This window comes from Danio rerio, chromosome 3, assembly GCF_049306965.1.
Source record: "Danio rerio strain Tuebingen ecotype United States chromosome 3, GRCz12tu, whole genome shotgun sequence".
In the NCBI taxonomy this organism is placed as follows: domain Eukaryota; kingdom Metazoa; phylum Chordata; class Actinopteri; order Cypriniformes; family Danionidae; genus Danio; species Danio rerio.
Genome location: NC_133178.1, coordinates 20,647,113 through 20,662,450, shown reverse-complemented (window position 1 = coordinate 20,662,450; position 15,338 = coordinate 20,647,113). Strand labels below are relative to the sequence as shown.

At 34.7% G+C, this 15,338-nt stretch overlaps 2 long non-coding RNA genes across 4 annotated transcripts in view; both read right to left on the bottom strand.

Annotated features, from left to right (window-relative positions):
* LOC141381182 (uncharacterized) overlaps positions 1 to 8,765 on the bottom strand; it is a 33,446-nt gene extending 24,681 nt beyond the window's left edge. The window contains exon 1 of one of the 2 annotated variants that reach the window (XR_012400937.1): positions 8,631 to 8,765. This is a non-coding gene — a long non-coding RNA (uncharacterized lncRNA). Of the gene's footprint in view, positions 1 to 1,005; positions 1,201 to 8,630 lie in introns of those variants that run through there. The other variant, XR_012400938.1, reaches the window with a different exon arrangement.
* LOC137490542 (uncharacterized) lies at positions 2,582 to 7,266 on the bottom strand. 2 transcript variants are annotated; one of them, XR_012400936.1, is made up of 7 exons: positions 6,110 to 7,266; positions 5,750 to 5,805; positions 5,137 to 5,196; positions 4,967 to 5,030; positions 4,226 to 4,340; positions 3,850 to 3,961; positions 2,582 to 2,811 (listed from the first exon to the last, which is right to left on the bottom strand). It is a non-coding gene; the product is annotated as an uncharacterized lncRNA (long non-coding RNA). The 2 variants fall into 2 exon arrangements; XR_011010182.2 differs by lacking the exon at positions 4,967 to 5,030 and having other exon boundaries at positions 6,110 to 7,063.
* Positions 8,766 to 15,338: the final 6,573 nt, after the last annotated feature.

The following is a 15,338-nucleotide window of genomic DNA, read 5'->3' as shown; positions in this document are numbered from 1 at the left end:
AGTCCCTTTATTAACCAGGGTTGCCACAGCGGAATAAACCGCCAAATTATTCAGCACATGTTTTACGCAGTGGATGCAACCCATCATTGGGAAACATCCATACACACTCATTCATACACATACACTACGGAGGAAACCGGAGCACCCGGAGGAAACCAACGTGAACAAGGGGAGAACATGCAAACTCCACACAGAAATGGCAACTGACACAGCCAAGGCTCGAACCAGTGACCTTCCTGCTGTGAGGCGATCATGCTACCCACTGCGCCACCTCAACATGCTCAACATGCATTGCAGTTTTGTAATCTGAAAGTTTAAATATTCAAATTCGTTAAAGCAGGATGGTTCTTACTGTCTGTTAATGTTTTTTAAGCACTCAATCCAAAAAAAAAAGAATGATTTCTAAATTGAACATCAAAAGTTTATATTTATTTATTTATTTTTATTTATTTATTTATTTTTTACTTATTGTGAATGTCTGTGGTTTCTCTTAACTGCTTGCCAAATAATCATCAGGATATCTGCCTTGGTGTTTAATAGAATAAAGATACTTAGGTCTGAAACAACTTGAGTACATTTTCATTTTTGAAACTTAGAACTATTTTAACTATATCTTAACTATACATTAAATATATATATTTATTGTTATTGTTTAAACTCTCACAAGAAAAGCCATTAAACCAAGTACTATTTAAAACAATGGAAAAGCAAAACAATTTTGTTCTATGAGAACGAGATGCTTTTCTTCCTGCTGTCAGTCAGTGTTTTGATTAGTCATGACTGACGTGTGTCTATATTGGACATGACAGATAACAAACAAAAATAGGACAGAGCAAGTTACAGGCAAAAATAAATTGATAACTTATTTGACACTCATAATAAAACCAGATGAGCCTAGTATTTAACCATGTGTCATCCCTAAAAAGCACAGCAATGCTTCTCTTTCGCGGACAGTTTCATTAATGTATCTTGGCACGCTCTATTGTAACATTTGACCCATTAGGCTTTGAATTTTGGTAAATATAAAGTTGACTCAGTTGTTGCATCACCGCTTGACCTGTCCAAACAGCTCCAGTGCAGTCATATTTCTAACTTAGCTGTGGCTGTTACCTTAATTTACTGTGAAATCTCCCATTATTTTCTCTCCAGTCTGTGGGGCTTCAAACAGTCGTGTGGACCTGTTCTTTCACAAAGGGCCATAGAGAAAGACAGCACTGTTGCGAAATAAACCCTTCTTGGTTATTTCTAAAGCCATTGTCTTGTGAATGACTGCTGTTGTGCAATAGTTTTCAGGAATGTATGATCCTTTCTGGAGTAACAACGAGTATGATAGCAACATAGTTAAGTGATATTAGGAAAGTTTGAAAGGATAGTTCATCCAAAAATGACAATATTTAGGAATACTTGCTCCAAAACAGTTGGGTTTTTTGTTGTTGTTGTTCTGTTCTGGAAACATTGGCCATCATAGTATTTGTTTTACCTACTTTGGAAGTCATGGAGTAAAGCTTCCCAACTTTCTTCAATATATGTTCATTAGTGCTCATCAGGAAAAAAGAAAACTGGTTTGGACAGGGGGTGAGTAAATGTTGACAGAATTTTCAGTTTTGGGTCAAATATCCCTTTAAGTAGATTTGCCGCCATAATATTTATATTCAAACAACAACCCATTATTCTTTATTCTTCTTGATGTCCAGCAACTTTTACGTAAAAACTAAAAATGATTAAATGAATTTGAATGTATTTATATTCTTATGGAAAGTCATGTCAAGTGTTTTCCAGTGCTGCAACAGTCAATTGTAGGCGGTTGTTCTCTCTGTACTCTGAAAGCTCTGATGGGTCATTTATGGACAGAATATGATAATGTAAAAATGCAAAACGCTTGATGCACCATTTGGGGTGCTTCAGAGTGTGGAACAAACAAGTTCCCATAAGAGCTAAACAAAAGTGAATGGTTCACTCACTCACACCTACAGTATGTTAATTATTTCAGCACACATTTTTACAGTTAGAATAAAGTACACTCTCGGAAATACAAGAGGTACAAGAGCTGTCACTGGGGCAGTTCCTTTTCAAAGAATACACATGTGTATCTGCAGTAAAAGGTCCATATTGCTACCTCAAAGGTACATTTAAGTACCTATATAGTATACAAATGTGTACACTGTAAACGATTTCTTGTTAAATTAACAGTAAGTTACTGGCAACAATTATCCAGTAGCTGCTGTATTTCATAAAACAGTAACATTACTGTAATACTAATTACATTAGTATTACATTTACTGTAAAATGTAATACATCATTTTACTGTTGTTGATTTTTACTGTAACACCAATTACAGTAGTGATACACATACTGCAAAACTGAAAACAGTATTTTATTGTACATTTTTACCATGAAGAACTACGGTATTTTAACGTTACTTTCATTATTACTGTATAGTATTTTACAGTTATTAAATGTTATTTTATTTTATTTAATAGTGCTACTTTATAATGGGTAAAAATGTTCAAAACTTGCACAAGTGTTATTTTAACTGTTCAAGAAATACAAGAAAAATAAAGAAACTGAAACTTTAACTTCACAATAAAGGTTTATTGTGTAAACCATGCTAAAACAGTAGCAATTATTCAATAAAACAAAGCAACAGAACACTAATGAACAATTGATCATTAAAACCAGTCAACAATTAATGCATCAAAAATTATTACAATTTTAAAAACAGGTGAAAATACTGCTACAAGACAGGAAATGATGAAGGCCAAATGATGTGGAAAGGGACAGTGAAAAAGGGCAGCAGCACTTCTGATGATCCTGCAAAAATGACACGCAAAATCAATCACTGGAGTAAAAACTAATCATCCCTAAAACCATTTAATTCATTCAGAAACGAAACACTGCACTGTTGTTTTTATATATATATATATATATATAAATATATATAACAGTTATAATATATAACAGTTTTTTTTATTGTTTTTGTTGGTGAAATACAGTTTGTTGTCAATTCACAATTACACTAACGTTAATGGGGAAAAGATCAGCGGGCATTGTTCTTGAAGATCGCTAGTCAGGTGTCCACACAGGTGTGTAAAAAATAAAGTCTCATCTTAACTTAATGTCCGACTCTGTATAGCTCGAATATCTGATTCCATGATCACACTACTAGTTCTTCCACGGATTTAAGAGGGGTAAACACAGTTCATTCTCACTTTAAGAGGCTACATATTTAAAATTAAATAAATAAAAATAATCTAATTTAACGTGACTAATGTTAATTAAATACTTTTAGGCTTTTAACACGTATAAATCCACTTCTAACTTACAGATAAGATTGCGTTAGAGAACATGAAAGCCGTGGGTGATTTTTTTAAAATAATGCTAATGATGAGTCACTGATATTTGGTTTGCATAAAACAAAGTAATTACTAAGCATTCATTTTTGGCAAAATCTGCAGAGAGGCTGAGCGACATGAGGAAATGTGTTAAAGTTGAGTAGAGAACTAAAGAGCAGTCTAGCCTACTTCATTAAATGTTTGTGGTAATATTCTGCTGTCAATTCGTATTACTGTATTTTAATATGCAGCAGTAATGGCATGTCAGCGAGACAAATAAACATTTTATCGAGTCATTTCATACAAATTTATTTATTTATTTTTTATACGAACACCTCTCCAGTGACATTTCCTCAAACTAAATCATCACAACGTTACTGTGCACAGCATTAGTAAAACGTTGAGAATAATTTAAATACTTAATTTTTTAAAACAGTCACTGCTGATTAGAAACTAACATTAAAGCTAAGCTTACAGAAATCCTGTATGCATGACAATATAAAGATGTATTACTCACTGATGTCGAAGCACTTCCAGGTCATCAGAGATGTAGACAGGACAGAATATGTGCTATCAAATGAGCTCTTGTGCAGCCTTTGTTGGACATCCAGGTAGTATGTTCACCCACACTGTAAGAAACAAAAACAGAAACAATTTATTAAAATGTGGGGGACAGTAAACATGTTTGGTCTACAGAGAGAAGAAAATGTTTACTTTAAGCATTGATCCTAATGAATCTATTTCTGATTTACATTTAACCTTATCACGGAAACAGCATTTTTGAGCTTTTAGACCAGGGGTGCTCAACCTTGTTTGCTTTAAATTAGAATTAAAACTATAAATCTCTATGTCAAATAAAATACTTCAGATCTAAATAAAGCAGGTGCTTTTACCTAAAGGTTCCTTCCCTCCAGTTAGTTTGGCTGCAAATCCCTCCACATCTGTGCTTTATTCGGTTCTTGTCTTAAGAGTAACTGGTGTCGCATTCCAGGTTCATCACAATCTGAGCTAGAAAGACAATATGGCAAAAGACAAGACATATATAAATAAGTCTCAGAATAAAATATTTAAAAGGATAGTTTACTTTTTTGCCACCATTACTCCATGTGTTTTAAATCCATTTAAATTTCTGTTAAACACTAAAGCAAATATTTTGAAGAATGTTAGTAACCAGTAACTATTGACATCCATATTTGAACCAAATTTCTTTAAAAAATACGAGTTTGTGTTCAACGGAACAAATTAAATGTATAACTATTTTGAAACAAGTGGAGGATGCCAAAGATGCTATTATTTTCATTTTGGGGTGAACTGTCCCTTCAATTCAAGTGTCAAGCAATAGTCATAAAAACTGATGTGTCGCTTGAGGAAAACTAAATCAAGTACCTTCTGTGAACAAGCAGAATCATTATGCCATTGTATTCAGTGATTCTCTTTTACATTTTCCCACTATAAAACGATAGCTTCAACATGCAATCCATGTTAAGACAAAAATGAATAGCATAAAATAACATATTGAACTAAACTTACAGTTTCCAGGCTGTTTGAAAAACAAACAAACACATACGCCCAGTAAAATTGCTAATAAACACAAAGACAACAGTTATAGAAAAAAATGTTTGTCTAATATTTACTCAGCACTTGGTAGGCAAATAGCATAGCCGTGGCTGTTTTAACCCCAGATTTTTATCTTAGGAACTGCTGGAAGAAGAAAAAGAGGTTGTACATGAAACTCCTCACAACAAATCTGTGAACAACTCTACATTTAAAAATCTAATCAAAATGAGGAAGACATCAACATTACCTTGAATAATCAAGTGAGGAGTGATTTGTTGCATCAGTTTTTCAATATCAATTACTGTAGCTGAAAAACAGATAAATATAATAAGAGTAAAATAAGACTTAACATTAATTAATCTAAATCTATGGTACAACCATACCAATCTGTATGGGGTTAAAATACATTTGTACACAAATCATTCCCTGACCCCATCAATTTCACTTAGAATAGGATGGATAGATATATATATATATATATATATATATATATATATATATATATATATATATATATATATATATATATATATATAGTGATAATGACTTTGGCTTATATCTGTGTACTCAGAATGTACACTCACCTCAGGTACACCTGAACACCAAAAATTAAATGTACAATTAATGACACACTATACATCAAGCTCATTAACATTATTGAGAAATAGACAATTAATATGTATTTTGTAATATTAACGTTAGCTTAAAATAATTCAACTGCATTTAATTTTCAGCTCCATTTAATAAAACAGTTAAGACTCATTTCATTATGAGTTTAGTTTAAATAACTAACTTACAGTTGAAAAATATTACCATAATGATAGCTTAGTCATAATGACTATGTGAAAACCAGAGCTTACCTTAACGGTAAACGTTTAACTTTTCATGGTGACTTCGCCTTCATCTCAGTGTTGTGCTGAAATAGAGAATTCATTAATGCAGTTACAATAAGTTAAAGTTATGTTTTTTTCAGGTAACTTAGCGTATGGTCAAAAACTCACTTAAGATAAACTCACTGTATCTAATACCTCGCAAACACTACAATGACCGCCTGGCGTCTGTTATTTCTTGTTTAAAATACCGTTTGTTAACGGATAGCGTGACATAACATAAGAACAACTAATGTCACTTGGTTAATTCTTTTAAATTACACACACAATACACAGAAATACTTATAAAATAATCCTTTAACGGACAGAATTTGACTTTAAAACACTTACCGAAGATGAATTCGCTGGATGAAAGACGACAGGTGAATTTCAAATTAGGAGAGCCGTTGCCTGCATGTCGAGTCGTGTCCGTTCGGTTCTATATGAATCGGCTCCTTAGTGAACAGTAAAGAATCGAATCCGCCTAAAACCGATTCCTTTTTGTATATGATTCATTACTATTTCGTTATACTGCTTGGCCACGCGCATTTATACACTAATTATACACTAATTGCATATTGCAGAATGTGCTTGTCAACACGTGTGATCAAATAATTCCCGAGCAAACGGTTCAATTCGGTTCAATACGATTCAGAGTTGCTCGAGTGCTGAACCGAACCAGTGCAAACGTGATATTGATTACAATATAGTAACATTGTTTTTTATTCACTTTACCAGCGAAATTATTACATATATCTGACCTTGACAATAAGAATAAAGTTCGTTTGAAGTGTTTTGAGAATTATATATAAATATATATATATTTTTTTCTCCCAGAATTCATTTCACATCAACAACCATTAAATGGTAATGGCGGATGAGAAAGCCCAGCTAATATTATAAATAATGCGTTTAATATGTCACGAAATGAAATTTTAACAGTGTTTCATGCGAGAATGTAGTTCTTACAAACTCAAATCTGTGGTTTATTTATAGATATCATGTGTAAATTTTAAGCGTGCTTTGCCGATAGCGGAGATTCTGACCTCCAGGGTGTCCATCATCACTCATGTATCCGGCGAAACGAGGTTATAATCGGCTAGACATGTGAGACTTGCCCCGGTCTTAGATGGCTCTATAATGAATGTGTTATGAAATTTAGTTTTAACCGTTTTTCATGCGGGAATGTAGTTGTTTTAAACTCAAGTCTGTGGTTTATTTATAGGGATGGTGGGTATTTTAAAATATTGTTTTGAAAATGCGGAGATATGTGACCTCCATGGTGATGACGGGTGCCCTAACCTCATGAATCCGTCTAAAGCAGGCTGGTCATTATGACATTTAAGCTGACTTTGGTTTCATGAATCAATTACTTTTGTTCCAGTTTACGTTTTGGTTAAGCACAAAGTTATGTTGATTAAAAATGATTTAATATTTTCATGTTAACCTTATAAAATTAAGGTGCAGTACACCCAAATATGGAAAACCAGGGGACAGTTTTATGCACTGAACAGTCTGAAGAAACTGGTTAGTTTATTTTTCTTCACAAAATACTTTGTCAAAAAATAAAATAAACATAATAATAATAATATAAAGTTTGTGTAGTTTTTCATGATCGTTTGCAGTACTGTATTTAGATGCACAGTAACTGATTTTTTCCCAAAATTCATTGTAAAATCTGCAGTAGCATACTGTTAATCATGTTCACAGTATGGAAATGTTGAGAATACATTATCATGCTGTGAAAACAGCAATATATACAGTAACACACTGTGCACAGCTTATACAGTAAACAACTGTTGAGAATTGCAGTATAATACCGTGAAAACAACAGAAATCGTTTACAGTGTACCTCTTGAAATCAAATAAAAATTATAAACTAAAATATGTGGTAACACTTTATTTTGATGGTCCATTTAAGCATTAGTAGACTGTTTGTTTAACATCTGTTGATACTGCAGCTAAACAGACATAAAGGCCCAATCCCAATTTTACCCCTTACCCCTACCCCTTACCCGCGTTCGTGTTTTACCGTCATGCTTTAAAATAAATAGTAATAAAAAAAACTATAAAAATAACCGCTAAATATCGCAATCTATAATCTCTATTAAATAACTCCTGTACAGCAGTCCCACAGCATGACACTGGAATACCCTGTCAGTAATGTCTAGTGGCTGTCAATGGGCTTTTTACAGTGTCTGCTATAATGTTAATGTTGTTTTTGGTGCGTTTACATTATGAATATGGCCACTATTTAAATACACAGTAAAGTTACGATCTTATTGCCACATTAGATCGTTATGATAACATAATATATGCCTTCAGTGATCTCCTGAAGATAAATACCAAAAAATAACACAACTGGAATACACTACAACAGTCGCCATCGTCTGATCTCACAGGAGAAGCAGGAGATTGAGAGGACATATGATGACGTGTGCAGGTGCTGTAGTGCTATCCCAATTCTTAGGGGTAAATTTTGAAGCCCTTCCCCTTAACCCTCGGTTGTAAGGGCCAAGGGGAAGGGGTAGGGGTACAAAAATAGAATTGGGATTGTGCCTTAACTGACTATAAGAAACTCTGCAAGTACATGTCAACTTACACTCTAATGAGAATTAGTTGGCATGTAGATTCAATGTAACTTTATTTAACAAATAGACCATCAAAATAAGTGTGAACAAATAATTTTTAATTATATTATTGACATATGAATCAAAAGCATAACATTGAGGAACAAATGTGGACCCATTACTGTATACAGATTAGCACCCTTTGTAAAGGTACCACATCGTTGACAGCTCTTGTACCTTTATTTGCAAGTGTAGAATTTAAAAATGTTATATAAAAATAAATATATTGAATATATACTCACTATTATTAAGTAAACTTTTCTTCTGGTTTTGTCTTCAAACCTGCCTAAATGCTTTGTGGAAAAGATTCAACAAGGTGCTGGAAACATCAAGTTGCCGTGATGAGCACACACACAGCCAGAGGATCATTACCAACTAATTACATGGACTGTGAAGTTTATTTATAAACTAATTTCGAGAGGATCACGTGCTTATGACTGCTTGCAGCCGGCCCTGCATTATTCAATTTCTTATTCACCATTCAGATGATTCCTTAGCCATTATAAATACACTAAGTTCCATGTGACAGCTATCTTCGTTTTAAAGAATCCCCCTTCCACCCTTCCTCCTCCTGCCTTCCTAGATGGGTGGCATGGTGGCCCAGTGGTTAGCACTGTTGCCTCACAGCAAGAGCGTCACTGGTTCAAGTCTTTACTAAGCCAGCCGATTCATCTGTTCATTCAGTTCATCGGTCAAGCTAACATTACAACGCGCTTCCTTGCCTTGTTTCGCAGTGTTAGACCCTTGCTTTGTTTTATTGTTTGTTCTTGTATGCTGCCAGCCTTTTAACCTTCTGCCTGTTTCTGATCATGACTCTAGATTTGCCTGTCTCCCTCGTGACAATTAAAGCCCCCAAGCAACCATTTAAACTAATGCATGAGACTATTTTCTAATGCATTTGGGTGCTAGAAGAGATCACCGACAATATAACAAGAAGGTGTAGACAATTTAAAGACCATAACAACAATGAAGGAGTTGCACAGGTAAAGCCAAGATCAGCTTGGAAGTTTCAGAGTAGAAGTTGTCGCACTGATTGCATCATTAGAGCTCCTACTTGTACTTGGTTTGACGCTGTTGTAGCTACAGTCGCGCTGCATGAAAGTGTTCAAAATCTACTGAACCTGCAAGCACTGTATTGACCATTATTCAGCTATTAGTGAACCTGTAAAAACAACTTCAGATTAGGATTATAGGAATTGAGACTGAAACCACAAAAGAGGTAAAAACAACACTGGCAAGACACGACAGCCATCGTGTCACTCAGCAGGTATTTATGCCAAAAAGGCATCAAATTGACACCTAGCATTGGCTTCAATAAAAAAAAAAAAAACCCTCAAAAATCGATTACAGGAAATGTTAAATGTCAATTTTATGTTGTTTTGACTTTAAGGTAATTTACATACATTATTTGTATACAGAATGCAGTGTAAATTTGTGATTTGGTTTTGAAGTTTTCAGATTAACAAATCTTTTTCTTATAATATATTTCTGTGTCATTATTTTGGTTTTTAAAAAGGCAAGAATATGTGAATATATCAATTGGACATTACGGTTTTGACATTTATATGCATTTATTACATGTTTACTAATGTCATATTTGATGTCAATATGATTTTGTTTGTGTAGCTAATCAGCTTCAAGGTTTGACTTACGGAAAGAAGTGTTTTTTTGGGTTACTGCTGACTTTCTATCAGTTTAACTAGTGTAGTTATGCTCCGTATACCTCTAGCATCAAGTTTTTTTTCACCAACTGATCTTACAAGATATTGCCGCATGATTTTCTCCTATATGGCTTTGTATGAAAATCCCAGAAGATAAGCAGTTTCTGAAAAACCACCACCCCATGCTCGGTTTGAACCTCAGCAGATCATCTTGACCAAGTCAACATAATGAGATGCATTGAGTTACAGCCACATGATTGGCTGATTAGTGGCTGCAGGAGACTCCAATGTAATATTAATCAAACAATGACTCTGATCAAGCAGAATTTCCATTGCTTCTGTAAAGAAAACAGGCCTTGTTAATCATTTTATTAACTTGGTTGAGGTCCTGTATTACAGCACCAGGCAGCCATTTTAACTAATGCAACATTCTAATGCATTTGGGTGCAGGAAGAGGTCACCCCTTGTCAATCTTCTTGGTTTTTACAGCAATTGAACTCTTGTCATTAGTCTAACACTCACTTGTTTGATGATAGGCATTACGAGATAAGCCTATGAGCACTTTCAGTTCAGACATTTGTACCAGCTTTGCTTAGTAATATAGATTCTTAGCACATTTTCTCATAACAATGCTTTCTTTGATCATTTTTAAAGTTAGAAACCATTTCATTGGAGAGTTCCAATGAGGTTTTGCTCTACAAAGTGTCCAGATTAAATTATAACTTTGTGTTTGGGTAAAAGTAGTAAAAACAAGCTTTGCACAGAGGTTAAAGTCAGACTTTTTTGTTTGAATTACGCAAATAGATAAACATTAACTGGCTCTACACTAACAAAAACTTGTTTTCAAATACAGATACAGTCTGCCTACTTCATAATATATTAACTGGAGAAGCAAAATGCTATCAGATATTCACAAAGTAATTTACATTTGCTGTCATTTTACAAACCTTTAGGCCACACAAGAAAATATAGCTGACTTTATGTCATTAGTAGAATGTTAAAGAGGATCCAAGCTGACCCTTCATGATTTATAACACATTAATAGCTGGCAGCATTTTGATAGTCAATAAATAAAAAATAAAATAAACATATAAACAAAATAAAATGAATACCACCTGATTATACATTAAGATCTGATCATGTAACACAATCAGAATGTTCGAAAAATTGGGTAAAATGTGCAAAATATTTCAAAATGATGCATGAGTTAGCTCACAATATATGGCAGTGTGCTGAAAACAAACAAACAATAACCTTATTTTCTATTGAATAATAAAGGTACGTGTCACAAGCATTAATGATTCTAAATAACTTTTGGCAGATTGATGATATTTTGCTTCTGGCAGAATTAACTCTCCGGGGTCTGAGGTCTGATTACATATTATTGGACAACATGCATTTTTTTTTGTTTGTTTATTGTATTCAGCCCAAACTGTGCTACAATAATATGTGAGAAATATTAATGTACATGACTGTGTTTTTTTTTTTTTGAGGAAACTACTCGAAAAAAAAGTACTTCTGCACAAAAATCTGTGGTTGTGCAGAAGTTCAGGCAGCTATTGTCATCATTTGTGTTAATGGCGGACACGGTGGGGAACAGCCAGCGTAATGTACACTCTGCGGGGAGAATTCTATGGATTAGCGAGACGACATTAGTTTTCAAAATAAAAGTGTACTTTCCAAGCTTTATGCAGTTATTTCTCTCATGGATATCTGACAAGAAGAGAAGTAAAACGCCAAATACAAGAAATGCAAGATGTAGATGTAAAATATTGTTATTATTATTTTTTTCTTCTTCTTCTTCTTATTATAAATGTATTATTATTATTATTTGTATCCTCACATCCTCACTTAAGTGAATGTGTGTATATACAGTATATATATATATATATATATATATATATATATATATATATATATATATATATATATATATATATATATATATATATATATATATATATATATATGTGTGTGTGTGTGTGTGTGTGTGTGTGTGTGTGTGTGTGTGTGTGTGTGTGTGTTTGTTTGTGTGTGTGTGTGTGTGTGTGTGTGTGTGTGTGTGTGTGTGTGTGTGTGTACTGGAAAAAAACACAAGTACACAAATTAATTTCTCCCCAGACAATTTTAGCATCAATACCACCATCCTGAAATGGATGTTCAGGTATTACCCTTAATTGTTCTCTTTCCTGTCTGATATATTACCTAATGGGTCAAATGCAATAATTACTTCTTACTGTGCCAAAAAATAGATTTATAAGGCATGACTCACTTTCATATTGAAGAATAATGCAGTGTGCCCTACATCTAACCAGCTGTGCACATAACAAATGACCACTAATGTTTCAGGTGCTTCTAAATTTCATTTGAAGGCTTTTGTTTATTAATTTATCTCCAGGATCACTGTCAAATATTAATGTGTCATAGCTCCAGAGTTGCACATAAAGTAACTGCAGTAAAACTCTTTACTGGTCCGCTAACCTTCCTCACAAGGATTTATGTATTCCGCTGAAAAGATTGCTATATCACCTCGCATTGTTTCTATTTATCCTCTTTTGATTGCGTTGCTTTAAATAATCAGCACTCCAACAGTTATTCATGCTGCCGTCTGAGGTAAAATGCAATCTCTTGTATAGTAATTCAGACACAGGGGCTGATATTCTGTGCTTCCAGACACACACACACACTTAAGTGGATTCATGAGGAATGTAATGCCTGGTGACATTCTCTCTGATTTGTACGTTTAATTTTTTTTAAGAAGTTCAGAAATAGCTCCAATAGGTTTATTCCAATGCATTCCAGTGATGTTAGGAATATTACCGTCTCAGGCTGGATCTTGTATATTTTTCCTCTTCGAATCGTTCCCTTGTGTGATATCTGGTGACGGAATGTCAGAGTGAGTCTGTGTGGTCATAAAAGCTGTCAATCAAAACAAAGCAAAAACAAATGTTACGAATTTCCAGCCATAAAGAAGCTCTAAAAACACTGCAGCGCTGAAACATTTTACATGCTTTTATCACAATAATACGTAATATATTTTTTGAGGATATATAGAGTTGAGGTCAGAATTAAAGTGTCTTAAAAATATCTAGTAAAATATTATATACTGGCATGATGGCAAAGATAAAAGAAATCAGTTTTTAGAAATGAGTTATTAAAACTATTATGTTTAGAAATGTGTCATAAACATCTCTCTGTGTTAAACAGAAATCGGGGGAAAAATAAATAAATAAAAAAGGGGGCTAATAATTCAGAGGGGCTAATATTTCTGACTTCAACTGTATATATGTATTTAATTTACACATACATCATAATTCACAGTAGTCAACATTTGAAGTGGATTAAAACCTTTGAAAACCCATAAACTATTCAACACATTATTGTCTAGGAAAATTTAAATTAAATTAAGTTCAATTCAATTCATTTTTATTTCTATAGCACTTTTACAATGTAGATTGTGTCAAAACTGCTTAACATAGACATTCTAGTAAATTGAAACTGTGTTTGTCTAATTTCCAGGGTTTCGTTTAGTTCAGTTTCGTTTAGTTCAGTTCAGTTCAGTTCAGTTCAGTGTAGTTTAAATTCACTGCTGAAAGTCTAAACACTGAAGAGCACAGCTCCACAAGTCCCAAACCTAGCAAGCCACTGGCCACTTAATATATTTTATCTTATTAAGATATTTTATTATTAGCAAACTTTGTCCCTAGTATTTTAAGCATTTCACTACCTTCTTAGGCATTTAACTGCCTTTTTTTTTATCCTTTCTGGAGCAGAGCTGACTTCCCACGAGTCTGCTTCTCCATCCACAGCTCTCAGCTTTATCTGACAATCTCCATCTGCAGCGATCGACCAACCGCAGCAGTTTAATCTGTGAAACAGTGTGCCTCCTAAAACACAGCTGGGGTGTTTGCGGCGCTTGGGAAGATAAGATGTGCTTTCAGACCAAGGCCTGCACCTCCAGCACTTAACCTTATCTACGCCTGAGCTTTGCGCTGCATGTCTGGAGCTCTCGCGCATGTCTCTGGCACTGCTATGAGCCAAGATGCCTTCAATTAGATGATTATGGATGAAAAATTGCTCTAAGCCCAGTTAAAGAGGTCCCTGATTATCATTTAAAGTTTTTTTCATTTTAGATTGTGTGTAATCTTGCTGTTTGAGCATATGCATCTGCAAAGTTACAATCTTACTAAAAAGATTTATTTTCTTTACACAATTCAGGTTTTAAGGCTTATAGACTGGAAAAAGATTCATTGAAAGTTTTTTTTTTAAAGAGCCCCTATTATGTTGTTTTGACAATCTTCCATGCAGTGTGTAACATAGCTCTAAGTGAATGAAAACATCCAGCTGAGGTTTAAATCTAAAAGTGCGCCATGTTAAAACTATTGATTATTTAATGAAAGATGTCAAATGAGAGTCGAATTAATGAATCATGTTGTAATGACGTCGATACGGTACAGATCTGGTAAAACGTGAACATGCTTTTCTCTTCAGACCAAGTGTGCCGCAAGCCTGCGTTTGAGGGAAGGTCTCGGCCGTTAGATCGCCCCCTGGGGGCTGGCTGCAGTACAAGTCATAAAGCCCGCCTCCTCCGTGTTAATGAAGGAGACTTGAGCCCAAATAAAAAAATGAATTACACTTGCAATAAAATGTCCCGAAAGATGGTTCTGGTCGATTAAGGCACTGGTTATTGTGCTAAAATTGGTGCAGATCTTCATTTTTGTAAAAAGTTTGTTTTTATCAGTAATTTATTGCTGGGCGTGTCATCGTTTCTCAAAGCAGCGCGTCTGAGCTTCGGCAGAAGACTGAAATGTTATTATTCGAATTCTGTGTTATTTTACCATGACAAAATGAGTTCAGCAGTAAACTACAGTTTCTGACATACATGATCCTGGTGGAACACTGTTTATTCGCTAAGGTCAGGGCTTTTTTCGGGCTTTTTTAGTTTGCTGATACACGTACGCCTAGCCACCCAGATAGCAAAATACACTCGGGCCAGTTCCAGCTAGATTCTCGCCTGCCGGAGACTTACCCCTCAGAGCTCAGACTGACTACCTCTGCTGGACCTACTCCGGATGCCTGGACTCACTGCCCGATTCCAGCCCGAGTCAATCGAGCCAGATGTGGCGGCCGAGCGAGCCGGCGCTGCTGCATGCGAGCCGGAATCAGCCCGAGACGCCGCGAGTAGGTTATGCGCTGCGGCCCGGAGCTGACGCGATTGAATATATAAAACCATCAAATTTGTTAACGTTATTACATCCATTTGTGTTGATATGACGGCAAACGCATGCT